Source organism: Thermobia domestica, chromosome 14 (assembly GCF_964235325.1).
Source record: "Thermobia domestica chromosome 14, izTheDome1.hap1.1, whole genome shotgun sequence".
Classification (NCBI taxonomy): domain Eukaryota; kingdom Metazoa; phylum Arthropoda; class Insecta; order Zygentoma; family Lepismatidae; genus Thermobia; species Thermobia domestica.
The window spans coordinates 100,589,351-100,607,574 of record NC_137467.1 but is presented as its reverse complement, the minus strand read 5'-3'; the positions used below and the strand labels follow the sequence as shown (position 1 = coordinate 100,607,574).

Here is an 18,224-nt window from a genome sequence, read left to right as displayed (position 1 = left end):
GTCCCTTTCAGCAGCGAGGCTATATGAGACGTGGACCTACTGATTAACGTGGAATCCGAACCACATGAGCTCCCGCCGAGAATTGAACCCGGGTCTCCCACGCCAAAGGCGCGTACGCTAACCGCTTAGCCACGGAGGAGCTCATTGAAGGGGTAGTCTAAGTGGCTCAGTGGTAGATTGCATACCTAAGGTGTATGGGGTCCTTGGTTCGATCCCAGGCCAAGTAAGTTTTTGGTGGACAACATCGGGGGTTTCGCGGGGTACTCCCGTTTCTTTGCACATTCTCATTCCACTGTTCTTCCATCGTCATTCACTTGCCTTAATAATGATGACATTCTCAATGGCACTTAAGTGAAATTACTGGTTTAGTGTAATTTTTTGTGTATTTCAACGCGTATCTACTTTCTTGAAGAAAAAAACAACAGAAAAAAATTCTGCATTGTGGGAAGTAACAGATACTTACAGATACTTACATATCATTCTTTTAGATACTCATTTTAACCGTAAGATTAGCATGTATATACTCTCAACTTGTCAATCTGCTCCATTTAACAATATTTCACTTGTGACTCTTCATGCCTTGGCAAAATATTTCTATGGAAATGATACTGTTTCTATTTGATACCAGTGTACTAAAAGGGGACCACCATGAACATGAATGTGAAACCAGGTTTCTTCATTGTTACCTAGTGCCTTAGAAACTCGTATGCTATTATCCAGTTTTCATTTGTAACCCCCCTCACCACTGTAAATGAACGTACAGGAGCCACCACGAACACGACTGGAGCAAGATATCTTTGTACTAGAGTGCTTATCTCTGATGCGAAGTGTCACTGCTTCGATAACCAGCAACGCGTTTCTGAGGGACAATATCGTGTTCATGTGTCTTCCGGCGATTCTACCATTTTCTCCCACATTCCCTTTCATCATTTTTTTCATAATTGCTTTTACACCTCAATATTGTGCCAAATGGTCTAAAGGAGGCGGCGATGATAATATTGAATGATATTGTGGATTGAAGAAAGTGAAAGCAGACGGAAGAAACCCGAGAAAATCCACGCATACGGTGTTTATGCATCACAATGCTTACTAGGTTCAAGCTCAAATCGAACCAAATGCCCCACGCACCTGAAGTAAATGCTCTACTATTAAACCACGACTGTCCTCGTAATCATTCACTTTCGTCAATTACACGTCTCCTTTAGCCTAGTGAAACATAGAACTAGAAATTTAATTTGATTTCACAAGCATGGTTCTGCAAAATCCTGTTTTGTTCTATTGGTGACCTGAACTCCCTCGTGGCTAAGCAGTTCGCGTACGCACCTTTGGCGTGGAGCCCTGGGTTCGATTGCTGGTGGGAGCACACGTAGTCGGGATCCCACCTAAAACTGTAGGTCCACGTTTCATGTAGCCCCGCTGCTGAAAGAGATACTAAACTGAAATCAACTCAACAACTATGTTGGTCACTTGATCTCACATTTTACTAGGTATATTTTCACGAAGGGAAATTTTTTTTTGGGTGGGGCGACTTACAGGGAAGTTGTGGTAGCAGAGATAGAGTACTGAGGTAGACGTATGAAGAAAAGTGTTAGATGTTACGTCCTAAAGCAAACATGCATATTTTTGTATTCATGCAGAAATGTATGTTTATATTTATGTTTACGTCTCATTTAGAATTTTGTAGGATTATTTAATTTTATCTGAGAAAAGACGTATGCGAACCGTGACAGCTAAATATTTATGAAAATTTGTACCCTGACCATTTGTAGATCCCTAATCATCGTGGTGATAGTCACTCAGTGCCTTGTTTATTCGCTACCTATAATACATAGCTACACTATGTGATCAAAAGTATCCGGACAACCCCCAAACATATGTTTTTCATATTAGGTGCATTGTGTTGCCACCTACTACCAGGTACTCATTACCAGCGACCTCACTAGTCATTAGACATCGTTAGAAAGCAGAATGGGGCGCTCCGCGGAACTCGCGGACTTCGAACGTGGTCAGGTGATTGGGTGTCACTTGTCAGAAGTCTGTACGCGAGATTTCCATACTCCTAAACATCCCTAGATCCACTGTGTCTGATGTGATAGTGAAGTGAAAACGTGAAGGGACACGTACAGCACAAAAGCGTACAGGCCGACCTCGTTTGTTAACTGACGGAGACCGCCGACAGTTGAAGAGGGTCGTAAAATGCAATAGGCAGTTGGACGATTGAACAGTGGAGAAACGTTGTCTGGAGTGACGAATCACGGTACATAATGTGGCGATTCGATGGCAGTGTGTGGGTATGGCAAATGCCCGGTGAACGTCATCTGTCAGCGTGTAGTGCCAACAGTAAAATTCGAAGGTGGTGGTGGTTTGGTCGTGTTTTTCTTGGAGGGGGATTGCACTTCTTGTTTTGCGTGGCACTCTCACAGCGCAGGCCTACATTGACGTTTTAAGCACCTTCTTGTTTTCCACTGTTGAAGAGCAATTCGGGGATGGCGATTGCATCTTTCAAGGATCGAGCACCTGTTCATACTGCACGGCCTGTGGCGGAGTGGTTACATGACCATAACATCCCTGTAATGGACTGGCCTGTACAGAGTCCTGAATTGAATCCTATAGAACACTTCGTGCCAAGCCTCATCGACCTACATCTATACCTCTCCTCAGTTCAGCACTCCGTGAATAATAGGCTGCTTTTCCCCAAGAAACCTTCCAGCACCTGATTGAAAGTATGCCTGCGAGAGTGGAAGCTGTCATCAAGGCTAAGAGTGGGCCAACACCATATTGAATTCCAACAGTACCAATGGAGGGCGCCACGAACTTGTAAGTCATTTTCAGCCAGGTGTCTGGATACATTTGATCTTATAGTGTATACCAAGTAATGACCGGGTGAGGCTCTACCGAGTTAGAAACGCCGGAAAAGGGCAGAAAATGAAAAATGTTTGCAGGTAATTTAATACCTACGGGAGGGGGACACGTGACCGAGACCACGACAGTAGTGTCACACAAGCAGTGTTGCGACACGAACACAAACTTACAGTTTTTCAAATAGAATGTGTACCATTTTATGATATAACAATTGGCATAAAACGTGAAAGAAAATAAACAAAAGGTGTGTTATCAATGTTGCCAAATACGGGAGATATGACGCTCTAAAGCTGAGAAATTATGGGATCTATACAATGTAACGAACAAATATGCAACAACAACAAAACTGCAGAAGAAACAAGTGTACAGTAGGGAATGAACCACAACATGCACAGCATCCAGTGACTAACGGGCTTGATACGTTATACCGAGTGTGCGGCTAGGGCGAGAAATGTACGTCTTTTGCCATACTATCAATGGCTTTTCTGTTGTATGAATTGATGTATTACGTTAAAATATTTTGCGCCTATATATTACTTGTAACCTGAATGCAGTGTATTTTATCTTCATTGTTGTCTCACATGCTAACATTTCCTATACTCTCGACTGACACGTGTCACAGGTAATTAATCTCCGCGAATCGATTCTGACGAACTTTCTTGCCACAGATTTGTTATCTTTCGTGCCAAAGCTTTTCTGTAACCCTTTTCACGCACTACGCAGTCGTTTCTGTTGTTTGGAAGGCATGTAGGACTTTATGCCATGTTGCAACCCAAAAATAGTTGTTTTATAGCTCTCAGGAAGGGATCGAGATCGATTCCACACAATCGCCATTGGATATGCTGTGCTATAGGGTGACAAGCTGTTCACATTTCCGCGTTATGTCACATGGAACTTCTTTTTTCTACTGCTACTATAAAATATGGCCTTTTTGGGTGAATCCTGTATAAACGTCGTTAGTCACTGGATGCTGTGCATGCTGTAGTTTACTCCCTACTGTACATTTGTTCCTTCAGCAATCTTGTTGTTACATTTGTTCGTTTCTTTGTACGGACACCAGAATTTCCCAACTTTACAGCCTCATATTTCCCTTATTTCGCAACACTGATGACCCACCTTTTGCTTATTTTCTTTCACATTTTATGTCAATTGTTTTAATACCATAAAATGTAGCAATTTACATAGTCATAGCCATAGAATTTTCATAAATATCTAGCTGTCACGGTTCGCATACGTCCCTGGTGAGTCAAGTTAACTCTGTCAACTTGTCCTATACCTTCTAAAATGAAAACTTTCCAATATAACACGAGTGATCAAGTAGTATGGGGACAAATATAGCAAATAAATGCACACAAACAAATCGTGGCTGTTGAATCGCAATATATATATAGCGTCAAAAACACTTAACTCACAGTTCACAAACCTCTCGGTTGGCGAACAAATAGATTTATCAATTAGCTTGGGGAAGCAATTTTTCCCTTGGCTTATGAACAGTATTTTGGGTACGAATACACACACGTGTGTGTGTGTGTGTGTAAATTTATATCCGTTATCCCACGCCCTCAGTAGTACTTTTGCGCGTTTGCTGTAAACATAATGTATTAGTAGGGTTAGCATCTGTCTCGATTTCGGACAAAATGTCTCCCGTCCGTACGTGTCTTTGTCGGTACTTTGAAACAACCTAACTTTAATGTTAAAACGCCCTGACGCCCTGAATGAAGTTGGTTATTATTACTGTTATTATTAGGATCATGCAAGTAATCTGTATAATACAATTGAAAGTGACTAGTGACTCTTAATCTCTTGAACCACCAGACCGATCTCGATCAAATTTTAGACGTAGATGCAGTTTTGGCCTGGGAGTGTTTTTAGCTATTCACTTTCACGGTAGAACTTAGGGTTTGGGGAGGAGAGGGGAATTATAAAATATAAATAAAACTTAAAACCTCTTGAACCCAACGGCCAATCTAGATCTAATTTTCAACATACATGAGGGTTTTGCCTGGGATGCATTTTACAATTTCACTTTGACGGAACAACGCAGGGGAGGGAGGAGAGGGAGATATACAAAAATTAATAAATATAAAAATAAAAGTGACCATGTTCGTGAATTAATAACTCTTGAACCACCCGATTGAATCAATCAAATTTCAACATAGATGAAATTCAAACCTGGGAGGTTTATTGTTATTTAATTTTGACGGTAGATCTCAGGCGAAGGGGAGGTTAGGAGGGAAAATACATGAAAATGAATAAACCTTAATAACTCTTGAACCACCCAACCGATCTACATCAAACTTTCAACATACATAAGATTCGGATGTGGGATGCTTTCGTCATTTTACTTTGATGGCACAATGTAGGGGAGCGGGAGGAGGGACATATATGTAAAAAGAAAATTTAAAGAAATGACTGTCTTTGTGACTTCATCACGCTTAAACCACCCGAACGATCGTAATCAAATTTTCAACATAGATGAGGTTCGGGCCTCAAAAATTATATATATATATATATATATATATATATATATATATATATATATATATATATATATATATATATATATATATATACAGGGTGATCATGGATAAATAACAGAAAATTTGGGAGGTGAATCTACAGATAAAAGCAAGCAAAAAATGTCATATGAACATTGGGTGAATGCGGCTTCGTTTGGACGCTAGAGGCATCTGAAATGACACGTTCCGAGGAGGCAATTTGCAATATCCCAAGAACGGAGAGAAATACGAATGTCAGGTCAAAAGATATCAAAGGAAACCCCATCCGAAGAATCAAATTATGCATAAATGATGGCGAAACAGTGGCGGCGCCAGAGGGGGGAACAAAGAAAGTGAATGAAAAGTAGAGAAAAGTGAACAATTTACACCAAAAAATGGTAAGAGAGGATGTTACATGGAAAATGCAGCAACAAATGTTAATGAATAAGGGCAACAATGGCTACGCTGTAGGAACACAATGGGAGGCGAAATGTAGGAATACAGTATCTTTCTAACGGAGAGAAATAGGTATGTCGGGTCAAAAGATATAAAAGGAAACCCTATGTGAAGAATCTAATTATGCGTAAGAGATGGCGAAGCAGTGGCGGCGCAAGGGGGCACAAAGAATGTGAATGATAGGTGCAAAAAAGTTCTAGCAGAGATGTTGTTCTCGGATGAGGCATTTATACGGGATAGCATCACAAGTATCCACAAATACCATCGATGGGCACCCAACAAGCCGCATGAAATTGTAGAGACGAAGCATCATCAGCGAATCCACTTGCATGTGTGGGCTGGTATTATTGATGACAGCGTTCTGGGACAACACTTCTTACCACAGCGATTAAACGCAAGCAATATCGTCTCTCCAGTTTCTGACCCAGGGCTACCTATTCTGCTTGAAAACTTGCAACTGAGGACATGGCAGTGTGTGTGGTTTATGCATGATGGCGTGCCTTCCCATTCATGTCACACTATTCGTGCATATCTGAACGAAACATTTCCACGCAGTTGGATAGATCGTGGTAGCAGACAAGCATGGCCCCCACGTTCACCCGACCTGAATATGCTAGATTTTTTTCCTGTGGGGTTACGTGAAGAGTTTCGTGCATGAAATTGAAGATCTTCGCCATCGTGTATGAGAGCTGCATTTGCCACACTACAGCAAACGCCAGCGTTATTGCCACCAGTCAGAGAATCCTTGTGCCATCGTGTAACTGTCTGTCTCGAAGAACAAGGAGGACACCTTCGATAAGATGGCATTATTTTAACCACTGTACGTACAATACCTCTTGTTTTTACAGTACACTGAGTCTCATCTTCCATGCGTGTTTTATACGATCTGCACGTTTCAGCACTAACATTGTTTAACAGTTTCTTTGTAGCTCTTATGCGCTGCCACTGTTCCGCAGTATGTGTGTATAATTCCATTCTTCGGATAGAGATTCCCTTGATATCTTTTAACCCGACATTCCTATTTCTCTCCGTTACAAAGATACTGTATTCTTACATTCCGCCTCCCATAGTGTTCCTTCACCGTAGCCATTGTTGCCCTTGTTCATTAACATTTGTTACTGCATGTTCCATGTAATATCCCCTCCTACAGTTTTCCAATGTAAATTATTCACTTTTCTCCACGTTTCATTTACTTTCTTTGTGCCCCTCTCTTGTGTTGCCACTGTTTTGCTATGACTTAGGCATAATTGAATTCTTCGGATGGGGTTTCCTTTGATACCTCTTGACTCCACATTCGTATTTCTCTCCGTTCTTGGGATATTGCAAACTGTAGCCTCGGAAGGTCACATTTCAAATGCCTCTAGCGTCCAAACGAAGCCAAATTAACTCAATATTCAAATGACATTTTTTGCTTGCTTTTACCTGTAGATTCACTTCCTAAATTTTCCGTCATTGATGCATGACCACCCTGTATATATATATATATATATATATATATATATATATATATATATATATATATATATATATATATATATATATATATATATATATATATATATATATATTCACTTTGACGGTAGAACTTACGGGAGAGGGAGGAGGAGGAGGGGAGAATAATATATAAAAATAAATAAACAACTCTTGAACCACCCAACCGATTTCGATTAAATTTTCAACATAGATAACATCAGTGACGGATCCAGGAGGTGGGCTATCGGGGTGATCAAATTTTCAAATCATCGATCTCGATCAAATTTTCTACCTAGATGAAATTCGAATCTGATTGTTTTTCTCATATCATTTTGACGGTGTAACTTAAGGGAGAGGGAGAGACTTTTGAAAATTATCGAAAATGACCGATATTAGTGTCGAATCTATAGTTTTCGGAGTCGCTGAGATGAATAGTGACACTTCTGATGCCACTTAAATCCAAATTCAGCCCCGCAACTGGGGGAGAGGGAGGGGAAGATATATAAAAATGATCGAAATGAACAATACCAGTGTCGATTTCATAGTTTTCGGGGTCGCTAAGATGAACAATGATACTTCCGATGCCGTGCCCCGCAACATGGGGAGGGGAGAAGATATATAAAAATCATCAAAAATGACCAATATCAAAGAGAGCTTTAATAACAGTAAAAAGTGATTGATTAACGGAACATATTACTATTTTTTTCTTAATTTAACAGAGCGGAGCGGGTAACACTGGTCGGCAAAATGAATCTTCTTTTCGATCACACAAACGAAAATAGGTGATTGCTATAGGTTTCGAGCTCCTGAGTTCGAATCCGTAACCCGTTTTTCTCCAGGACGTACCAGTTTTCAGTAGTAAGGGGGGTGTTTCAATATGCTATTCTCCACCCATAATAATTTGCACGTTATAATTTAAATATCAATATAAATTATGCAGATAAAATTGCATAAAACATTAAAGTTTAACACTTACGTGTCACTTGGTTTTCCTACTCCTCTTGTAACCACTACAAGGTGTCTCGCGTGTCACATTCCAACAGACGTCTGCCAACATATTCACACTCCATTTACCACTGCAGCGCCTCTCCATGGTAGCTATTTGCTGGTGAAACCTTTCCCCGTTTTCGTCAGAGACCTCCCCCAAGCTGTACATTTCAGGGAAGAAGTCCAGGTGGCAGTGCAGGAAGTGTAACTTTAGGGACATATTACATCCCTTTTTACGAAATGAAGTAATTAACCTGCCCACAATGTCTTTGTAATCAGGTGACCTGTTTTCCCTAGAAAGTTACTGCATACTTCTCGAAAGGCCTCCCAACCCTCACTTTCCACTTCAGAAATTAGAAGAAAATGTAGTATCCTTTAAACGTCTCTTATTTGAGGTCCCGTAAAAACACCTTTCACCTTGGCCTCGCTGAGTCTTGGGAATAGTTTTCTGAGATGATTAAATGCTTCACCATCCCGGTTAAGGGCCTTGACGAAGACCTTCATGAGCCCTAATTTGATATGAAGGAGTGGTAAGAATATTTTCTCCGGATCCACAAGACGTTCATTAGCCACTTTCATCTCCCCTGGGACCAGTTGCTTCCTTGGCGGCCAGTTTGTGATGGTGTACTGATCTTGGCCTCGACTATCCCAATGACACAAGAAGCAGCAGTGCTTTGTGTAACCTCCTTGTAAACCTGTGAGGATGGCAATAACCTTAAGGTCAGCGCATACAGACCACTGGAACTGTTCGTACTTTATTTTCTTCAATAGGTTTCGCATGTTCTCGTATGTTTCTCTCATATGTACAGCATGAGCAATAGGGATGGCTGGCCTTTCATTGCCATTGTGTAGTGACACTGCCTTGAGACTTATCCTAGAGGAATCTAAGAATAGCCTCCAATCTTCAGTGTTGTAGTTCAACTTCAGTTGTCCCATAAGCGATGGAATGTCACACCAAATCACCATCCTTTGTAAAATTAGGAACTAGGCTCTCCTCTCTTTTCCTATACATCGATATATTCACATCTTAGTTTAGTAGATTCAATTGTTGAAGTCGTGATGCAAGCAACAGGGCCTTACACTTGGGAAGGTTTAATTCTCTGATCAGATCATTCAGCTCTTCCTGATTTATCACATGTGGTTCATTAGTGTCAGGCACTGGAGCGTAATTGGGATCTGACTGTGTACTCGAAGATTGTGCAAGATCTTCACAAGCAGCAGGTTCTTCATCGGATGAAACACTGCACAGGGTGTATGAGTCTGGTGGTACGAGTACAGGCAGACAAACATCATGTTTCACAGGTCTCCTCGCGGAATCCAAGTTAGGATACTGTATTTTATGATTCATGTTTTTGAGAAACCTTTTATATTAGTCAGGCAGAAGTAACAGTCTGAAACATGATCACGGGGCTCACGCCAAACCATACGTACGGCGAACGGCATCGATTTATGTGTACCTTTCAACCATCCTGTGAGAGTACGCGCACACGAGTTACAACTTTGTTTCGGAGCCCAAATGCGATCCTGGTCGCCGATTTTACACCCGAAGTACAGATAGTAGGCTGTCTTCAGGAACGGTGACAATGGCCTCCTTTGTTCCTTGAAAATCACTTCCCCACATATGTGGCAGAATGAATCTGTCCAATTGTTGCAAGTTCTCGGCATGTTCGTTTAACACAAATGTCAATATTTCACGCAGAAATATTTTTCACCTACGGTATACACAGACACAGCGTAACACTACCACCTAACACGAACATCAATTCGAAACTGAAATATTTGTTTCACGCAACAACGTGGTGTATGTCTTGGCGCCTTTTGTCAACAATCTGTCTGTCTTCTAGACAAAAGGGAACCGACGAATGATCGCAAGTTGATTACGAAACCTTTCTCCGTCAATAACGCCTAGGTTTCAGTGTATGCAATGTGGAACGACAATAAATCTTTGCAACCTAAGGGGAGGGAGTACGTTTCCGGAGGGTCGTGAGTTAGAGAAAAGAATGTTCCTGGGATATAGCCTAGTAACAGTTCTTGGATTAGGATAGAAATTCAGAATTATGCACTCCAAACACGGAAAACACATATTAAATACGAAAAATACTATTTTTCTGTCAATTATGGAAACGGCACCCCGCAAAAAAAAAAAAAAAAAAAAAAACTTACGTGCTGGAACTTTCTCGATGAGATATTCGTAATCAGCGTCTCGAAATCTATCCGGTACACCCTTTCACCCTCGTGAGAGGATTTTCATGTGGACCGTGTAATTGATGCTAGTTACCTATAAGATTGTAGTGTGAGTACCGTCGTTAGTTTTTACATACGTTAGTTACTCTAGACCAGCGTTTCCCAACCGGTGTGCCGCGAGGAATCGAAATAAAATTACTAATTGTATAGCAATCAAAGGAAAAAATATATATTTATATTTCCCATTACTAGGAACCCCCATTATGAATCTACAATTTCAAGTTTCATACCGTGTTAGTTTTCTGTACATTTTTTAATGTTAAAAAAAAGTATTTATCATTGTTATGATCATTATTGCTTCTTCATTGTTGCAGACTACTTCGTAACTTGAAATGTTAAAATAATATTCAATCCTTTCGACAAAGCAAACATGCATACAAATTACTTACATTTGTGTTTTAAAAGTAAAAGATTTGTTTATTCGTTCGTTATTTAGTGATCTTCCTTCTTAGTGAAAGGTTGGATACAGTTTGCGAAATAAAAAGCGTATTTTTAAAAACCTGAGTCCAACATTTCATTGTAATTGTTTTTTATTTTTAAATTAGAAAGAAAAATAAGCATAATGATTTACCACGGGGGAAAACCAGTGATCGAGCTTTCTTCTTTGTGAGAAGGAGATCAGTAATCACAGAAAAAAATACCATGCTATTTTATATTTCAAAATAATAATTTCTGTGTGTGCAGCGAGAATTCAAGTTACACCCGTAGTGTGCCGCAAGTTGAAAATGGTTGGGAAACGCTTCTCTAGACAATAACTCTTGAACGAAAGCGAATTTTTGAATTCTGTTTTTTATTTATTTTATTTTATTTATTTATTTATTTTTTTTTTTGCGATTATCTCGGTTGAGTTCATTAATGGATTGAAACTATTAACATCTTAATGAGTAACATGGTATCTCTATCCTTTGCCTCAGTGGTTTTCATCCTTTTCTGGCTGACGTCAGATTTTTCTGAACGTCCAGGACATTCCTACACATTCGTTTGATATTTTATTATAAATAATAACAATAATAATAATAATAATAATAATAATAATAATAATAATAATAATAATAATAATAATGTTTATTTCTGTGCCATGAACAGCCTAACGGCAAAAATACAACACATTACCAGATAAAATAAACGCATATTGCATACAATGTAACTTACTTACTGAAACAATAAAACATAATGATAAAATAAAATAGTATCAGATTAATAATTCCTTGTCAAATTAAAACAAAATATTTTGTCTCAAAATAGATACATCGTAAAAAATACTAAAAATAATATTTGTCAAACTCTAAAATCCATGCTTCTATACGAATAAAAACAAATGAAATTAAATTAAAAGAATTGGTCAATCTTCTTAAAATTAGAGATTTGGATTCAAAGGAACTAATGTTGATATATTTCTCATTTTCTGCATTTGTACCCTTATACCTATATTATGCAAGCAATATTCACTACGCTATCTGCTGTCTAGTACTTTCTTAATAAAATCTTTTTTTCAATAAGTTTTCTTCTGTCACTTAATACCTGTAATTCCAAAATTGATTCCAATATTCATAACTACATGAGTAGTAATCTCTATTCATTTTATGGTATAGTAGCCTAACAACTCTGTACCAACTCAATTTTGTTTGTGGGGCCGCGGTGGCTAAGTGGTAGAGCGTTCACCTCTGATGCTTCGGGTCCCGGGTTCGATCTCAGCCCCCGCCAAGTGAACTTTGTGGTGGACAAACACCGTGTACGTGCGTTTCCTCGGGGTTCTCCCGTTTCCTCCCACTTTCTTCATTCCACCATTTCATTCATTTCTCATAATCACCGTCTCCTTTAGCCTAACCGGCATAACAATGGGACGTAAAATTTAAAGATTTCATTTAATCTTTTTTTTCAATTTTGTTTGCCAATGTTATACCTATGCTATTCCAAATCATTGCATCAAGCTCTAATCTTGATCTTACAAGCATCTTGTATAAATATACATATGTACTGGCATTTTTAAACTCAGGCCATTGTCTGAAAATAAACCCTATTATTATTCTCGTCCCTTGGATTATATCAATAATATGAGAGATAAATTTCATATTTCTGTCAAACATTATACCCAAACCTTTAATGTGTTCGGCTTTATGCAATATTACTCCATTAACTACGTATTTGCCCACGTAGTATTGGGTTTTGTTAGTATATGATGTATATTTAGTTTTCTCACAATTTATTTTCAGTAAGTTATTTTTACACCATAACGATATCAAGATTTTCCTGTAGTAAGTAGTTATCATACTCACTATTTAATATTCTAAATAACTTTAAATCATCGGTATACGACAAAATATTTAAGTATTTAATTTTCTCTGGAAGATCATTAATAAATATGGAAAAAAGAAGGGGTCCCTGAGGAGATCCCTAAAGTATGTCATTCTTTATACAACCATAACTAGACGTTACGTATTTGACCGATTTCTACTTTAATGTTCTGTTTGCTAGATAGCTTACAAATCAGCGCATGTACAAAGAAGATAGACCTATGTTTCTTAATTTATGAATAAGAAGTTAATGCTCTATTGAATCAAAAGCTCTATAGTGTCAATATATATAGTATCTACTTGTAATCTATTCTTAAGTCCTAAGTGTGTAAAATCAGTAAAATGTACAAGATCTATTACATTCGATTTGCTGAAATTCACTTAATTTGCTTTTTACATTAAAACATAAATGTTTGTGTATTATAATTTCAAAAATCTTGAAAATACACTGACTAATGTTATTGGCCTATATATATATATATATATATATATATATATATATATATATATATATATATATATTTATAATTCTACGATCACCTGCTTTGTATCAAAAATCTTGAAAATGCATTGACTAATGTTATTGGCCTATATATATATATATATATATATATATATATATATATATATATATATATATATTTTATAATTCTACGATCACCTGCTTTGTATACTGGTACAAAGTATACATTGCAGGAAACTCACCATTTTTCAGGGATGTATTAAGTATATTTGTTAAAGCTGTTGATAATTCGGTACTGCAGGCTTTCTTTATGGGGGATAGGACCAGGGGAATGGGCTAATGGGGGATAGGACCAGGATCTGTGCTCGCCTTAAAAACTTTAATTGTTTGAATTACATCAGACTCAGTGATATTCGGTATATCTATATCGTCATGGTTGCTAATGAGCGATGGAGAATTCATAGCCTGGCTATCTGCGTAATGTCTTAATTCTAACTTTAAATTTTCACTAAAAACATCTTTAAATAATTCCACGTCATTTGATTTTGAGACTTATTTGTCATTATAGGCCAGTAAATGAAGGGTCGAATAAGGGAAAAAATGGTGGAAAGCTGGAACAAATTTTATTTTCTTTGTAAAAGTATCCATAACAACATACTAATTTTGCACCACTCTACCACTCTGCACCATCTTGCAAAAATGGCGCCAAAATTAGTTTTTTTTTTTTTTTGGTAAATATCTCACATGGAAAGCATTTTAGAGCAAAGCATGTTATAACAAAAAATAATCTACATTAAATTTTCTACAAGAAATGTTCTCTTCATTTTTTCTCTAGAATGCACCGTTAGATGTTATAGGCGTGGCAAATTACGCATTTTTCTTTCAGCATCGCTTTGTAGCAGAAACTTAATGAAAATTTTCTTATACTATTTACTATTTTAGTGATTCTTTTGATATAAAACATAAATTTATATTTTTCATTCATTGCAGGTGTGACTAAGGATAAGTAATCAGGTCTATTAGATCTTCTATGTTCAAGATATCAGCTGAAAAATGTTTTATCTGTGAGAAACATCTCGGTTACGATGTTACATGTATAGTAAAAGAAAGAGGACTGAAAACATTAACAGGCTGCAGTATTAAAGTGAAAGATCGAAACGAATGTCAACTTAAGGGACTGAGAAGTGATACGCTTCATGAAAAATGTAGAAAAGTTTTCACAAAACAAAAAATAGCAAAGCATTGCTATCACAAAGTACTTCATCACCTATGGTGATAACCTTTAGGTCAGAAGTACTAAGATTTAATTTTCAAGAAGCCTGCCTGTTTTGTAGGCAATGTACATCAGATGAATTTTTAAAGGGACAGAGTAAAAAGCTTGTGAGTGAATGTGAGAGTGTACATCGCGTCGAAACCATTCAAGTTAAAGATTCTATTATGGAAGCAGCCGACAGAAGAAATGACGAATGCGGCAAAGAAATTACTCTGTAGTATTAGGATTGGCAATGTTCATGATTTATTTGCTGCTGAAGCCAGATACATGCCTCATGCATGAAATATTCTACAAGTTTTCTTCTGGAATGAAATGTTGTCGTCCGAAAGATAATGTTGTTTCAGATGCCATGGCTTATGCTTTCAATTACCTTGAAGCTAACAAGGAAGAGTGCCAATTTTCATTCAGTAAAATTTTTCAGAAACTTGAATGGTTTCGACGCGATGTATACTCTCACGCTCACTCACAAGCTTTTTACTCTGTCCCTTTAAAAATTCATCTGATGTGCACTCATGTCCAAATGATTGTCGCATGTCTATAAATATGCTGTAGTAAGAGTATAATTTGATAACGAATTCGCCCGGTATTTCTTATAATGTTAGTATGTGTATAATCGGCAAAGACATGTATGTGACAAACGTCCTGTCAATAGAGCAGTAAATATAAATAAAACGAAAATAAAGCTTTCTTATCAATTTAGCTATATTTTGTTTTACTCATTCTAATTTTCGTAACTCTTTTCCTATGAAGTTTCCCGCAAATATACATTTCCCGATTATACACATAGTATCAGTATTAAAAGTACCCTGCAAAGTTATCATCAAATTATATTCTTAGAAGATAGTTATAGATATGCGACAATCATTTTGGACATGACTGTACATTGTCTACAAACAGGCAGGCTTCTTGAAAATGAAATCTTAGTACTTCTGGCCAAGGGTTATCGGCGTAGGTGATGAAATACGTTGTGATAGCAACGCTTTGCTACTTCTGTTTTTGTGAAAACTTTTCTACTGTTTTCATGAAGTGTATCACTTCTCAGTCCCTTAAGTTGACATTCGTTTCGATCTTTCACTTTAACACTGCAGTCTAGTAATGTTTTCAGTCCCTTTTCTTTTACTGTACATGTAACACCATCGCCGAGAGTATCTCACAGATAAAACATTTTTCATGTAACATCTTGAACATAGATGAACTAATAGACCTGATTACTTATCCTTAGTTACACTTGCAATGAATGAAAACTACATTAATTTATGTTTTATATAAAAAGAATCATTGAAACAAAGTATCATAAGTTTCTGCTACACACCAATGCTGAAAGAAAAATGCGAAATTTGCCACGCTTATAACATTTAAACGGTGCATCCTAGAGAAAAAATGAAGAGAACATTTCTTGTAGAGAATTTAATGTAGATTATTTTTTGTAATAACATGTTTGGCTCTAAAATATTTTCCATGCAAGGTATTTACAGAAAACTAATTTTCAGCGCCATTTTTCCAAGATGGCGGCCAAATACGGGGTGATAGACTGGTGCGAAATTAGTATGTTGTTACGGATACTTATATAAAGAAAACAAAATTTGTTCCAGCTTTCTACCACATTTTCCTTATTCGTTCCTTAATGTTTTAATACGATGTATTGTTTTTTTGTTTGTCTTGCTTTCACAAAATATTTGGTTTTCTTATTAATTAACGATTTCAGTTCCTCGTTCATCCAAGGGTCTTTGTATTTAGGCCTATTGCTAATTGGTTTCTTAGCTACATAATTATCTAATACGTCATATATATTGTTATACAAAATATTTTGTCAGTTCATTAATATCAGTAATCTTTGCATCTATCCTATCCATGCAATTAATTCCATTATATACACCTAGAAAATCAGCATTTTTAAAATCATAAATTCTGGTTTGATTTGAGGTGTTACCAAAGTCATTATTATCATTTTTTGTTGTTTTCCATTCAAACAGAAAAGGTGGATGAAAATGATCCAGTTTCATTAACGGTGGAATTTGAAATCTTATTGAATTATATTCCATGTTGGTTAACAATAGATCTAATACTCTTATTTATATTTATATTTCCGGTAGCCCAATCTATTCGACCTACGTTAAGATCACCTAAAATTATACAACTACAGTTTTTATGAGTAAAAACGTGCATAGCCAGTCACAATAATTAGTAAAATTCGTCAACGGTAAATCTGGTGGGGAGTAGTGCAAGCACAATAATAAGGGTTTATTTTCAGGGATTAAAACTTTAATTATAATAACATCAAGTATTTCATCTTGAGGACTTATTACTTCATACGAGTATTCGTTTTTCTATTATGACCATATAGCCTCTTCCTTTTGTTTTATTTACTAATGTCAAGTTTCTATTTTTCGTACGACATTATAATTTTTTGAGAGCTGTACAAAATGTTTGTCTGTTTATTTTAACCACGTTTCAGTTACGGAATAAAAATCATAGTTACAGCAGTTTATTTCATCTATAAATAGCTTTCCTTTTGTATTCAAACCGTTCACATTTTGATACAGTAGCTGTAAGTACGCCATCTTTATTGTGTACTAATTAATTCTAGTTTATTTACCTGAACTATTCTTCCCAGCCGGTTCAGTTTCAGCCTCATGACAAAATTTCGTCTTTCAGTCGTCCTACAAGTCTAGTAAACTAGTACACTATCAGGACATACATTTGGGTTATAAATAGCATTCAACTCACTTTCTTCTACACTAACACAAAACGAAAAATCACTGCAATGTTTTGCTCTTAATTCAACACATTTTTTAACACTAATATTAACACTGTCCTTTACAAACGCAATAAGATCCTCACAAGAAACACAAGGGTCAAGACTCGTTACAAACAGTGCTGTTGTACGAGTCCTTGGCGTTCTACCCTTGCATAGGAATATTACGGTTACTGCAAACGAAGTCTGATTCATTCGTTTGTTTCACTCCTGTCTGTACTTCAGGGTTATTTTGCCTTGGGCGTTTGGTTGCCAATTTCCACTCACTACCACTTGTTTCCTGCTGTAATGTGAAAGAAGGCACTTCTCTGACCTTGACAATCACGTTATCGGATTAGCCTTGTACCTTGTTTTGAACATCTGGTGTTGAGCTGTTTATCACTTCAGCAAATGTTTTCGGTTTGTTGTTAGTTGATAGTAGTTCATTCAACTTAATATTTTCTTGTTTAAAATAATAATAATAATAATTAGAGTCCGAATTTTTATGTAATATCAATCCCCTTAATGTAACAAAAATCGCTTAAAAATGTAAGAAATATGTAATATTATATAAGAATATGGAATATTGTGAAAATAAAAACGAAAATTTACTACACTTTATCCTGCTTAATGCAAGTCCCTCAATGAAGTGAAATGCTTGAACAGCTGAGACAGCCATACGTCGCTGACGTGACTGATTGCAGGATAATAAAAATCAGACGCGAATGAAGGAAAATGTGAATCAACTAGAGAGAAACAGGTAAGCCCCGAGAAGAGCAATACATACGGCATTTGTACATCAGAAATCTCATGTGGTGTGGTGTGGTCCCGTTTCAAATCTAGAACCTTCTACACTAAATGCGCATCCGCCACCACGGCCCAATCTTGAAATGAATTATACGCAATATACAAATGTAAATACTAAAAGCAATTTAAGACG

The 18,224-nt window shown here is 37.0% G+C and overlaps 1 long non-coding RNA gene across 1 annotated transcript in view; it reads right to left on the bottom strand.

The window, feature by feature from the left end:
* LOC145670684 (uncharacterized) overlaps window positions 1–17,578 on the bottom strand; it is a 98,834-nt gene extending 81,256 nt beyond the window's left edge. Inside the window, exon 1 of the long non-coding RNA XR_014128374.1 lies at window positions 17,147–17,578. This is a non-coding gene — a long non-coding RNA (uncharacterized LOC145670684). The remainder of the gene's footprint in view (window positions 1–17,146) is intronic.
* Between the last annotated feature and the right edge of the window lie 646 nt (window positions 17,579–18,224).